General features: G+C 33.2%; 1 protein-coding gene across 1 annotated transcript in view; it reads right to left on the bottom strand.

Moving 5' to 3' along the window:
- Positions 1–12,505, bottom strand: part of LOC141559440 (anosmin-1-like) — a 131,746-nt gene that overhangs the window by 71,822 nt on the left and 47,419 nt on the right. The window lies entirely within an intron of this gene.

Raw genomic sequence — 12,505 nt, 5'->3', positions numbered from 1 at the left:
CTAAGTAACCTGATTTTAGCTCCAAATTAAACAAAAGACGTTATCTTTAACCAAAGGAAAGGAAAAATTCAAAATGGGGCCAAGAAAGAAAAAAAAAATGCATAGAATTGGATTTTTTCCTTTTCTGTTTTCTATGAAGCTTTATATCACATAACAGATTCTTTTATTACCTATATGTATAGAAAACATAATTTAAACCATCTTCAGTTATCAATATGTAACTTTCTAATCTTTTATTGATCATTTTTCTGATATTTGCATCATTTCAGTGAGATTTCTTTTATAACAAGTTTTTTTTAAACAGTTCAGCAGATTGATTGATAGAACTATTTCATATAGTATATGTAATATTCTATATCTATTGTTCTCTGTCCTTCCAATTAAAAAAAGTAAAGCATATTTTGTAATCTCTTCTCTGATTATTATTCCATTATTTTGTTTAGTTTTGTTGATCTTTTTATTTGCATTACTCTAGTCACAATAATTAGATAGCTAGACAAACAGAAAGATGTATATGAATAGATGTGTATATACATTTACTAAGATAGATACATACATACTTCCAATTCTGTTTCATTTTTCAACTAGTTCCTATATTTCTCAGAATCTCTCATAAGCATCACTTTTCCAGCACAATAATAGTTCATGTACTACAATCTGTTTAGGTATTCCCCAACCACTGAATACCCAATTTATTTCCAGTTCTTGCTCCCACAAGAAGTGATACAATAATCATTTTAGTGTATGTGGGATTTTTCTTCCTATCTGCCTGTTTTGGGATATGAGGGATTTGGCTGGGGACAAGGTCCAATATATATTGTCATTTTAATGTCTTAATAATTTCAAGTTGTTTTCTAGAATTCTAGGGCTAATTCACCATTTCAGCAACAATGTTTTAATGAATTTTTTTTTTTTTTGGAATCTTGTCATTACTGCAAACTTTGGAGAGAAAATTCCAATTTTTGTTTCCTTTGACAGTTTGCTGAATAGGAGGTAATAATACCTCAAAGTTGTTTAGTTGATTAGTTTTACTGACCTTAATATTAGTGATTTAGAAAAATATTTCATATACTTGTTAATGATTCACAGTTCTTTTGAGGATCCTCTATTGAGAAATGGTTATTGATCTCACAGTTTTGTATTAATTCCCTAAACCTCTAAATATTATATTGCTATCAGATATATGTGATGCAGATTTTTCCCAATCCACAGTTTCCCTTCTTATTCACGCTGCATTGATTTTGTTCACATAAAAGATTTACAGCCACTTAAAAAAATTTTTTTAAGTTCTCTCATATGTTCTTTGTCTCTTATACCTATTAAGAGAATCTTTGCATAATCCTTCCACAGAGATACCAGTTTCTAGGCTAAGAAACCTGGAATGTTTCAGCTACTAAAGGCTAATCATCCCCCAAATGCACACTAATATGTTTGATAAAAGTCTCCCAGCATGAGTGCACAGCACATTTACCATAAGAAAGACAGTGCTGTGGGTAGGGCAAATCACTGACACTATTTCAGAGTGAGTTCAATGCTGGCAGGGCAAATGAAATCTATGCACTTTCATTTCAGTAGTCTGTGACAGATAGAAGGATGAAGCAGCTCTCTGACTGTTTAAATAGTCTCTTCTCTCCACCTGTACTATCTCTAGGTGGGACTGACCTAGAAAGCTTTGAACAAGTCCTCAGAGCAAACTTGGAATTGATTCCTTATTAGCCAAGAAATCAGTTCTGTATTCTGAAACTTGATGCCATATAAGCAAGTTAGCATCTTTCACATTTTCTCTTGAACATTAATTTTTTGCAATTTTGACTTTTGGTAGGTCAGAAACTATCAACATCTTCATTTCAGTGCACAACAAAATCAGGTGGAAATACCCTGTCATTTCTTGTAAATGCCATTGCACATGAAGTTTTAAATTATGCCTGCTAGTCATTTGATTTCTAGCTGCCTGTGTGTAGTGGAATTCACCAGAGGTTGATCTAATTTAAAATATCCTTTAAAGTGACTTTCACCTCTTTGGTGGAGTCTCAAAGATCATCAGAGATTAAATCAGCCCCTCGAATCAACTACAATTATAGGATTTTGAGCTAGAATGAAACTTAGAGACCATTTAGTCCAAACCCCCCATTTTATAGACAATCAAAATGAGGCTCCAAGTTGTTAAATATCTTGCCAAAGCTTACTAGGATACTAAATGATACGATCTTCATAAGCACAAAGTAAGATTATATAAACAAATTTATTTTTAACAACTCATTAGTTATTTTTTTATATGTAATTGAAAACACCTGAGACTATTTTAGGAAAATATATGAATTTTCACAATAAGTACTTACCTCTCAATTATCTTCAACAGACCAGAATAAAACCATACTTTCAAGCAAAAAATAACAATAATAGTTACTTGCAAGAAATATATTTTATTTTACTTCTTTTCCCACAAAAATTACAAGGCTTTTATTTTCTGATTGAGGAAAATGTAATAAATTTACTACTAAATCTATCCTAAGAACAAAGATAGGATCATCAAAGAAAAAGGAAACTGCATCACTTAAGAATATTCCAATAAGAGCCCACCTAGGCAAATAGCCATCCAAAACTGCATTCATTCTGCAAACCAATTTTAAATGTTGTTCTGGCCATGAAAAAAAACATGTCATATTTAAAACAGATTAACATATCAGAATGGGTTTTCAGTGCACATGGATAAAAGGTAGTTTTTTTTTTCCCCTTCCAGAAGTTTCCCACATTAAATGAGTTGCTTTATGTGAATCTCATTAATAATTACATTATCTCTAACAAAAAAACTGAAACTACAAATATTTCTATTTGATACAAACATATCTTGTTAATTCACAGCAAGATTATAAAAAAGGGTGGGGAGAGGTACAGGAGAAGTTTAAAACGGTTGCTTAATTGTCATATACGACTATTTTATGAATAATTTTACATGTCAGTTCAGGAAAGAGGAACTGGCTCTAAATTATTATTGGTGAAAATTTGGAAACTCCTTTTTCTAAGGCAGATTAGCACTTTCTTTGAATTTTATAGTCTTAGGGAATTGCCAAAAATGTGCAACAGTTAAATGAATTGCCAAAATCCATAATTAATATAGTTCAATGGTAGGAATTGAACTCAACTCTTCCAAGGTAAACTATTTATATACTTTGACATTCTCTCTCTCTCCCCTTCTCTTTTTCTTCCTCTTACATTCTGCTTTACATATCAATGAGATTCCATTTTTATTTTTATGAACTTATAATCATCAACCACATAAACATTTAGAATACATACAAATCAGGATCTATAGCAGACTCAACACATGAAAAGTCATACTCAGTTTTGTTTCTGAGGTTTGACCCACATGCAATAAATTTTACAAACTTCAAATGAAGCCAGATGTTCATATAATCAAAGAAAAAAAAAAATCAAATCTCACCTCTAAATAGTTTTTTTTTTTTTTTTAATATGAGGAATATCACAAAGGATTTGATGATGATGCAGTAGTCCTTAACAGAACAGAACTCCCATCAAGATCAAAACAGAATGCGATGGTTATATGACTGGGCCCTAAATTACTTCTTTTCAACACTTACACTGAAAAACAACTGAAACACACAAAGGCATGTGAGATCTTGCATACCTCTCAAACTGAACTAAAAGGGAAAAGAAACTTGGCAAACATATCACTATAATAGGAAACTGGTCGGTCATCTCAAAAATGACCTTCTCAATAAAAAAGATGCCAGTATTTGAATCATTACTATAAACTACCCTTGATACTAGTTATATCTTAATATACTTCCCATTTCCTTAAGATGTATGATTCATTTGATATTCCTACATTTGTCATTTTTTCATAAACAAAACTTACCCATTCAACAAATAATTTTTGAGCATCTGCTATGTGCAAATTACCTTGGTGAATTCTTTTGATCTTCATAATTACCATCCCAGTATGTTAACCTATTAGGTGTCTACTAGGTACTGGATTTTATGTGCATGACAGAAGGAAGCTATCAATCTTTATTATAAGTGAATCCTTTTGGGGGTGGTACAAGTACCAACTATTGGGCACTAAATGGCTACGTTTGTCCCTTCCAACTCTAAATCGATGATTTTGCCTCAACAGAAAAATAAAATAACTCAAAATGACCCTTCTCTTGGTATCCTTCCTATATCTAATATTTATATATCTAAGAGTTTTACCCCTCCTTATCAGCACTGTCACTAAAGCAACCACTCTATCTTTCATGCTCTATTCTATACCCAATCCTTTATCAATGTCTACAAGCTTTTCAACTATCCAGATGACATTCCAAATTACTGTCTTATTGGTCACTGAATTGAATTCTATTTTTTGAAGAAACTCAGCTACAAACAGAAAATTACAGGCTCATAGACAAGTGGAAACTGTCTATTCTAAAAATAAAATGGACAATGCAGAAGATTGAAGTGGAACAAAAGAGAAAGATATTAGGTTTCATAAAATGTGAGACAACCAGAATAGGTAGATTATGAGAGCCTGCCTTCATTCTCTCTTCTGGCCCTGCCTCAAAGGCAAAGCACAAGAAAGAATATTGCCTCCAAATTCTTGCTTAATTCCTACTGGATAAACAGAAGAGGATCAATATCACAGAGAAGTTATCTAATTGCATCCTATTACTAGAATGCTTCTGGGTTATCTAGCTTTATGGGTACTATTTATAACTATATTTTCAACTTATAAAAATCACTTGGAAAGTTCTTACATATTTGGGCTGAACTAGAATTTTTTTTTAAAAATCATGTGCTTATTGAGATTTATGAAACGATTCACCTCCTTATTTAATATCTCTCAGATTGGCTAAGATGACAAGAAAAAATACTGATAAATGTTGGAGAGGATATGGGAAAACTGGAACACCAATGTATTGTGGTGGAGTTGGGAATTGCTCCAACAATGGTTGGAGAGCAATTTAAAGGGTTATCAAACTGAGCATACCCTTTGAACCAACAGTGTTTCTACAAAGAGATCATAAAAAAGGGGAAAGGACCCACACTTGCAAAAATGTTTGTAGCGGCCCTTTTTTGTAGAAGCAAGGAACTGGAAGTTAGGGAATGGTTAAATAAATTATGGTATTATGAATGTAATGGAATATTATTATTCCATAAGAAATGGCAAGGAGGCTGATTTCAGAAAAGCCTAGAAAAACTTGCATGAATTGATGTTAAATTAAGTGAGTAGAGCCAAGAGAACATTATACACATCAACAGCAAGATAATGTGAGAATCAACTGTGATGGACATGGCTCTTTTCAACAATGAGGTGATTCAAGGCAATTCCAATAGACTTGTGAAGGAAAGTGTCATCCACATACAGAGAGAGAACTATGGAGACTGAATTTGGATCAAAGCATAGTATTTTTACTCTTCTGTTATTTTTTGTTTATCTGTGTTTTTTTTCCTTGATCTGATTTTTCTCATATAGCATAATGAATATGGAAATATGTTTAGAAGAATTACATATTTTAACCTATATTAGATTATTTGTTGTCTATGGGAGGTGAAGAGGAAGGAAGGAGAAAAATTTGGAACATAAAATTTTGCAAAGGTGAATGTTGAAAACTATCTTTGCATGTATTTGGAAAAATAAAAATATATATATAATTCATCTCCTCTCTCTTAAGTAAAATTGACTTTATTCCACTTGAAGGGGTAGTTGTTGCTCATACACCAAAATTTCTTCTTGGCAGAATAGAAGTTTAAGCACAACTGATGGAGAATTAAGTCATAGAATTTTAAACAATTAAAACTGCCTTCTAACATAAACAACAGTAGAGAGTTACTTATTTAAATTCTGCAAATAACAAGAGGAATTATTAAAATTTAAATTGTATTTGAAGATAATAAAAAGTCACATTTTTATAAATTCAGAATTCATCTTTAAATAGTGTCAAATTATTGTTTTAGTTCTACAATTTTAATATTAGTTTTTAAATTTTAATTTTAAAAATTTAATCCTTTTATTTTTTTCATGATTAGTCTTGTCACTGCAACAGCACATAAATTCTTTAAATATATAGATATACCTTACTCTCTTTTGTATCCTCAGTGCCTTGAACTGTTCTGAACACATAGTTAAGGTTCAGTAAATATTGGCTTGTTGAGTGATAGCAGAACTGAAAGGCCCTAATGTCTGAGACCTGGCCATGATATATAATCACAGGACTTAGTAAAGCAAACTTTAACAGTAAATAATAAGACATTCCAGTGAAGTCACATAAAATGAAAATGTCATGATAAATAATAGGAAAAATATATGGACTGGATTTTTCTTTTGTTTTTTCCATTAATTAATTTTATGACATTGGTAAACTTAAATCATTTATCTAGGTTTTAATTGCCTCATCAATAATTTTAAGATGTTTGACTAGATATCTAGCATTTCAATAGGTTCTCAAACCTATTATTATCTCATTTGATTTACACACCAGCAAGGACAAGTCTATTCTATTATGATACCCATTTTACAGATGAGGAAATTTCAGCAAAGATTAAGTGATTTGCCCAGGGTCACACAGCTAGTAAGTATCTGAAGCCAAATACTTTCAGAAGTATGAGATGTTCAAGGAGAACATTTTGCAGGCCTTTTCAGGATTGTTCATGCAGCCTTAGTGTCCACATGACACTCAACTCTCACTTGTGGCTCCAAGAAGTTTTAGTTTGCTCAGAGGCTACACCATAGTAAAATTATCTCTGCAGACAGGCTAAAACAGAGTAACTGACCTGTACAAACCTGTAGGTGAATTTATATAGGTACAAATCTGTAGGTGAATTAAGGAATATCTACCAAAACGCGAAACAGATAGATTATGAGATTAATTTATTTCAAGGCTATGAAGGCAACTAAAACAATTTTTTGAATAAATATTGAGATATATACATTTCCTATGGCATCTGCCATGTGGATATGCCTTTAAGGAAAAAAATATTTTAAAAAATTCTTGACAATCAAAACTATTAAAAATGCCAGAAAACAATATAGGTCTATCATTTTGGTTCTGAATGATAGATTTATATGTCTTCCCTGCTATCTACTACCTGTGATCTCATGATTTTTTAAAAATCTTGAATCCTGAAGCAGTCATCTTCTGTTTCTTCAATATAACATTATATATAATATAACCCTTTCATTAATTGTGGTGCAATAATATCCTATTCTACTCCTTCCAAGTCCTGTCTAAGTTCTCTAACTTTCTATCTGGAGCTTCGGTCCATCAAGTCAGTTGAACTAACCACAACTCTAAAAACAATAGTAGATATGTGTGTGTATACCTACATGCATGTATATATGAGTGTGTATGTGTGTATACACACATGTATGTATGTATGTAGATGTATATATGTTGCATATATATGCACATATATCTATACATATCTATCTACATATAAGTATATACTATTAGGAAAAAAAAGACCATCATTTCCTCTGTCCTACCTCTTTCCCTCCAACATACCCATCTGTGTCCCATGGATAATAATGATCATAACAGAAGTCCCTCAGAAAAAATGATTCTGCAACTCAGGGACAATAAGTAGTGATGGTGGCTAAGAGCCCAATCTCTTCTCAAATAGTCACACTTTTCATGTTGGGTAGCGCAAATTAGTTGCACCCACTATATGCCAGTCACTACACTAAGTACGTTATAAATGTTGCCTTATTTCTCATCCTCATAACTCCAGGATGTAGGTATTGTAACTGTTCCCATTTTACAGATAAGTAAACAGGTTTAGATTGGCTTGCTCAGGACCAGTTTTAATAAGTATCTTAGATCAGATCTTGAACTTGAGACTTCCAGATTTGAGGCCTAGCATGCTATCCAAGAAAACACCAAAATGTGTCAGCAGCCACACCCTTATGAATAAGAAATGATAGTATGATAGGATCCATTAAGCAAAACTGGACAAAAAAGGAAATGTGAATTTATATTGACAATTTCCTAATGAATTAAAATCAGAGACAAATCACTTTTACTTATTGTTTTTGTATCATACATACTGAACATGTTTGTGTATGTGTATCAGAGAGAGAAGGAGAGGTAAAAGGAGAAAGGGACAACAAGAGAGAGAGAGGAAGGAAGAGAGAGAGAGAGAGAGGGGGGGGGGGAAAGAAGGGCAATAGAGAGGAAGATGGAGAGAGAAACATGTCTAGTGCTGAAAAGCTGTTATGTTCACAGTCTATTAAGATCTACTGACTGTTTTAGGGTTTATCTTTCAATAAAAAAAATAAAAGGAAACATAACTTCTCTGGTAGCATCACTGATCAAATTAAATAAATTATTAATTACTAACAGTTATTATTTACAAGTCTACCATATATCTCAAGATATACACAGGGCTTTTTTCCTGAAATAAGGATTCATTCAATTACATTTCTCTCATCCTTACGGAATTACATTATTTGTGTTATTTATCTCATAGAGTATTGTTTTAAAAGACATTATTAACCATTGACATAACCCCCCTCAATCAAAGATATACTTTTTGAACTTATTGAATAGATCATAAACTACATGGATTAAGCAAACAGTTAAAACTTTACGTTATAAATTTAATGGGACAGCTAGATAGTACTAGATAGAGCTCTAAACTCTTATTTATGGAGTTAGAAAGATCTGAGTATAAATCCAGATCGAGACATTTACTGATGAGTGATCTGGGCAAGTCATTTAATCCGTATTTGCCTCAGTTACTCATCTATAAAATGAACTGGAAAAGAAACTGGCAAACTACTTCAGTATCTCTGCCAATAAAACCTCTTTAGGGTCACATAGAGTCAGGCACAATTGAACAACAATGAATAAATTTAACAATATTTATTGCTATAAATTAAACTATAATGTGTGCCAGCATTAGCAGTTTTTCATATATGTATTACTTTTCTTGATTGTGGTTTAAAGCATTCTTAAAAGTGGCCTCCTGTTGTCTACAGATTAACTCATGGCAACATGAAAATGAACTAACAGGGAGAGAGTAGCTATTATGTATAGCTATTCTACTGACTTCACTGAAGTAGGTTAGAAAAATTACAAAACTTGTATGTTTACCAATTTCCCCATCTGCCTAATACTAATTTCAAAGGAAGATCAAAAGAAAATATTTTTCAAGAACTTCAATAATCTCAGAAGAAATACAAAATATCAATCTTGTCAAATTTACTATGTACTCACAAACTCATTTTTCCCAGAGAAACACAAAGTATGATTATTATTTAAGGTTTACTTTAAGTATTCAGGCTAAAAGCAACCATTAAAAATCATTCTAACTTAGTAAGTTATTCCATAGTGTCTATGAAGTTTGTGGTGACCTTGAATGGATAGTCATTTAATCACCCTCTTTTAGGAATCTTATTTTGTCCTTATGTATCAGATGAGATATCACATAAACCCTGATCATCCAATTACAAAGTGTGTTCCAAGGACACATGAAAACCTTAATCCCAGTTAGATGCAATTTTCCTTTAATTTTGATGTTTAAAAAAAAAAAACTACAAATGAACCACCTCTAACATAAATTCCCTGGAGAGAGTCAAATAAGAATAATATAACATTTCTATTTCAAAATATCATCAGCTTTACCTAATGGATAAATATTAACTTTAATCAGTATTCTCTTTATTCTTATCTTTTTTTTTCCCCCATTTACAATCAGATTTTATGCAAAGATGATCACAAAATGTTTCAAAAATCCTACTGGGAGAAACTTTATTTTGCATATACTAAGATGTCAAATGTCAAATCAAACACCAAGAGTAGCATTTAGAAGGTTTTACAACAAAGGCATAAAACACAAGAACTTTTATGTATGTTGGATGCCTAGATACAAGCAAAATTCAATTATAAAAGTTAAAAACATCTTCACCCAACCATGTATTGTTTTATTATCACATAAAGATTTTGTTATTTTCAATAAAGTCACTGATGAATAAACTTCAAGGATTAGTCTAGTGTATGAAAAGTTGTCTTCAACAATCTCTTCTTTTAAGGTCAAACTGTCTGATTATGCTTTTTGCTACTCTCCTATCTTTCTCAATGACTTTCACACCAGATTTATAATCCAATTTGTCTCCATTTCCCTCCCTTCTCACTCTTCACATTATAGTCAGCCATTTTAACAATAATGTTCCCCTCTGTCCTATACCTTGCCCTTGCCCTTAATAGTCTTTTTTTTTTTTTACATTTTAATTTCCCACTCCGAATGACCTACCCATCTATCTTCTAGATTCCTTCTCCTAAATTAAGTTGAATAAACATGCTTATGAATCTTATACAAATTTATACCATCTAGAATTATTTTAACAGCATCTTTAATGTTGTATGATAATGTTTTTATTTATCTCTTATTAATATCTTATTAAGGTATCAAGATAGCTCTTTCTTTCTCCTGTTATGCCACAGTTCTCTTAGTTTCTGACTTAGTTTTCCTAATTATCTTGACTTAGTCCTGCCTTGGTTTCCCTGCTTCTTAGTTTTGCAAAACCTCCCTCCCTTTTTATCAGAATACTTGATAATGATAAAAGATCTTATATTTTAAAATATCAGAATGCCTCTGCCCATCCAAAGCTATGAGAATGTCAGATACCATCTTATCAAGATGCCTCTCCCCAAGTCCAGGTTGCCACCCCTTGATTATGTCATCCCTTCTCCAGAAGCTCACTCCACCTTGCCAGAATCCCCTTCTTGCTCTCAGTACCCTGACTCCGCCCCTGCCTCAGTCTACCCTCTGTGTCTGAGCCACATGTATATATGTCATTGAGAACTGTTTGCTGGATTCTTGGAGACAATAGTCTCATTTAGCCCTGGGACCAAATCATGGATCCATTTGATTCCAGTATATTTCTCCATTTAATAAACTATTTAATACTTTCTAATATCTATCTTGCTCAGTTTCTCCAACATTACACTCCTTAAATCCAAAAATATATCTCAGCTTATGTAGAAGAAAAGTTATCCAAAATAAGATTTTTTTATTTCCATATCTTAAAACCTCCCATTCTCTATTTTATTCCTCTGAAAAGAGTTATGTGAACTTCTGCCTTATCAAAGCTAATTTCTCCCCATGTGTCCTTGATCAAATTCTATTCCCATTCACATCTACTCTAAAACCTAACATAATAAATTCCCCCAATTCTTCTACCTCTTTCTCTCTCTCTCTCTCTCTCTCTCTCTCTCTCTCTCTCTCTCTCTCTCTCTCTCTCTCTCTCTCTCTCAGCCCACCCAGAATTTTTCTATCCTGAAAAAAAAAAAATTTCCCTTGACCTTGTTACCATCTGAAATTAAACTCCTATTTCTATTCTCCCAGTAATAATCATAATCATAATTACACCAATGACTATTATTTACAAAGCACCTTTCTAAAACAAAACAAAAAACAAAAACCCAGTGAGAAAAATAAGCAAAAGCAGACAATGAAAAAAAGACAAAAATAATCTCTGTCTTCAAGTAGCTTGCATTCCATTGGGGAAAAAACCAACATGTATACAGATAAGTAGATAGAAAATGTCCAGAGCAAACAAAATCTTCCCCCTCCTTTTTTTTCTCCTCCTCCTCCTCTTTTTCTTCTCTTTTTTCCCTTCTTTTCCCTTCTCCTTCTCTTTCTCCTTCTGATGGGGTTTGAGGTCCCTTTAAGATTCCTTTCTAATTGCCCAACCCATGGCTGACCTTGATTCACAAATCCTGGTCAAAGGCACCCTTTGAATATCCGGGCCCAGCCCCACTATCAACTCAGCTTCCCCCCAGCTCCCACCTGATCTGAGCTAACTGAAAAGCCCGCCAGAACTTGGAACTGCCTACAATCTTTTGGGTATAAAAGAGGTGAGCCGGAATGCCCTCATTGTCAGAGCCCTTCCAGCCAACACATGGTATCCTTCCAGCCATGTAGGGGTTCCTGCTCGCCCAGCTGCCATCTCTGGCCCTGGCGTCTTTGTAACCGAACTTTACTTCCAAATTCCTACAATAAACCTTTTTATTTATCAATCTAGGTTTTCGGACCTGTAAATTCATTTTACAGGGGACACTGCGCCTCATGGGATTATCTAAGCGCCAAGAAATGGGGTTTCCCCTTTCTTTTCCCTCATTACTTCCCCTTCCTTTCCTTTCTCTTTCCCCTTTCCTTTCCCTTTCTCCTTCCTCTTCTCTTTCCCCTACTCCTTCCCCTTCTCCTTCTTCTATTAATACTTAACAAATTTGATCTGCATTGTTACCAAAGGAGGAAGTGAACTGGATTTAAATGAGACTGAGCAGTGCTAAATCATCACCCTCAAGATCTCCTCCAAGGTCATCAGAGTCCAGTGGCAAGACAAAAGTCAGGACAAGGGGAGATAGTCCCAGATGCAGTGGGAGACCTGGGCCTTTTGGCTCTAAATTCTTTCCCAGATCTCAATTTATGTGAGGCAATATTTATTCAGTAATGAAAAGCTAAGAATTGACCCAAAAGTCTATTTTGCCCTTCATAAAAGAAC

The sequence above is a fragment of the Sminthopsis crassicaudata genome, chromosome 3 (assembly GCF_048593235.1).
Source record: "Sminthopsis crassicaudata isolate SCR6 chromosome 3, ASM4859323v1, whole genome shotgun sequence".
In the NCBI taxonomy this organism is placed as follows: domain Eukaryota; kingdom Metazoa; phylum Chordata; class Mammalia; order Dasyuromorphia; family Dasyuridae; genus Sminthopsis; species Sminthopsis crassicaudata.
Note: the sequence above shows the minus strand (reverse complement) of the source record. Positions and strands in the feature narration are given on the sequence as shown.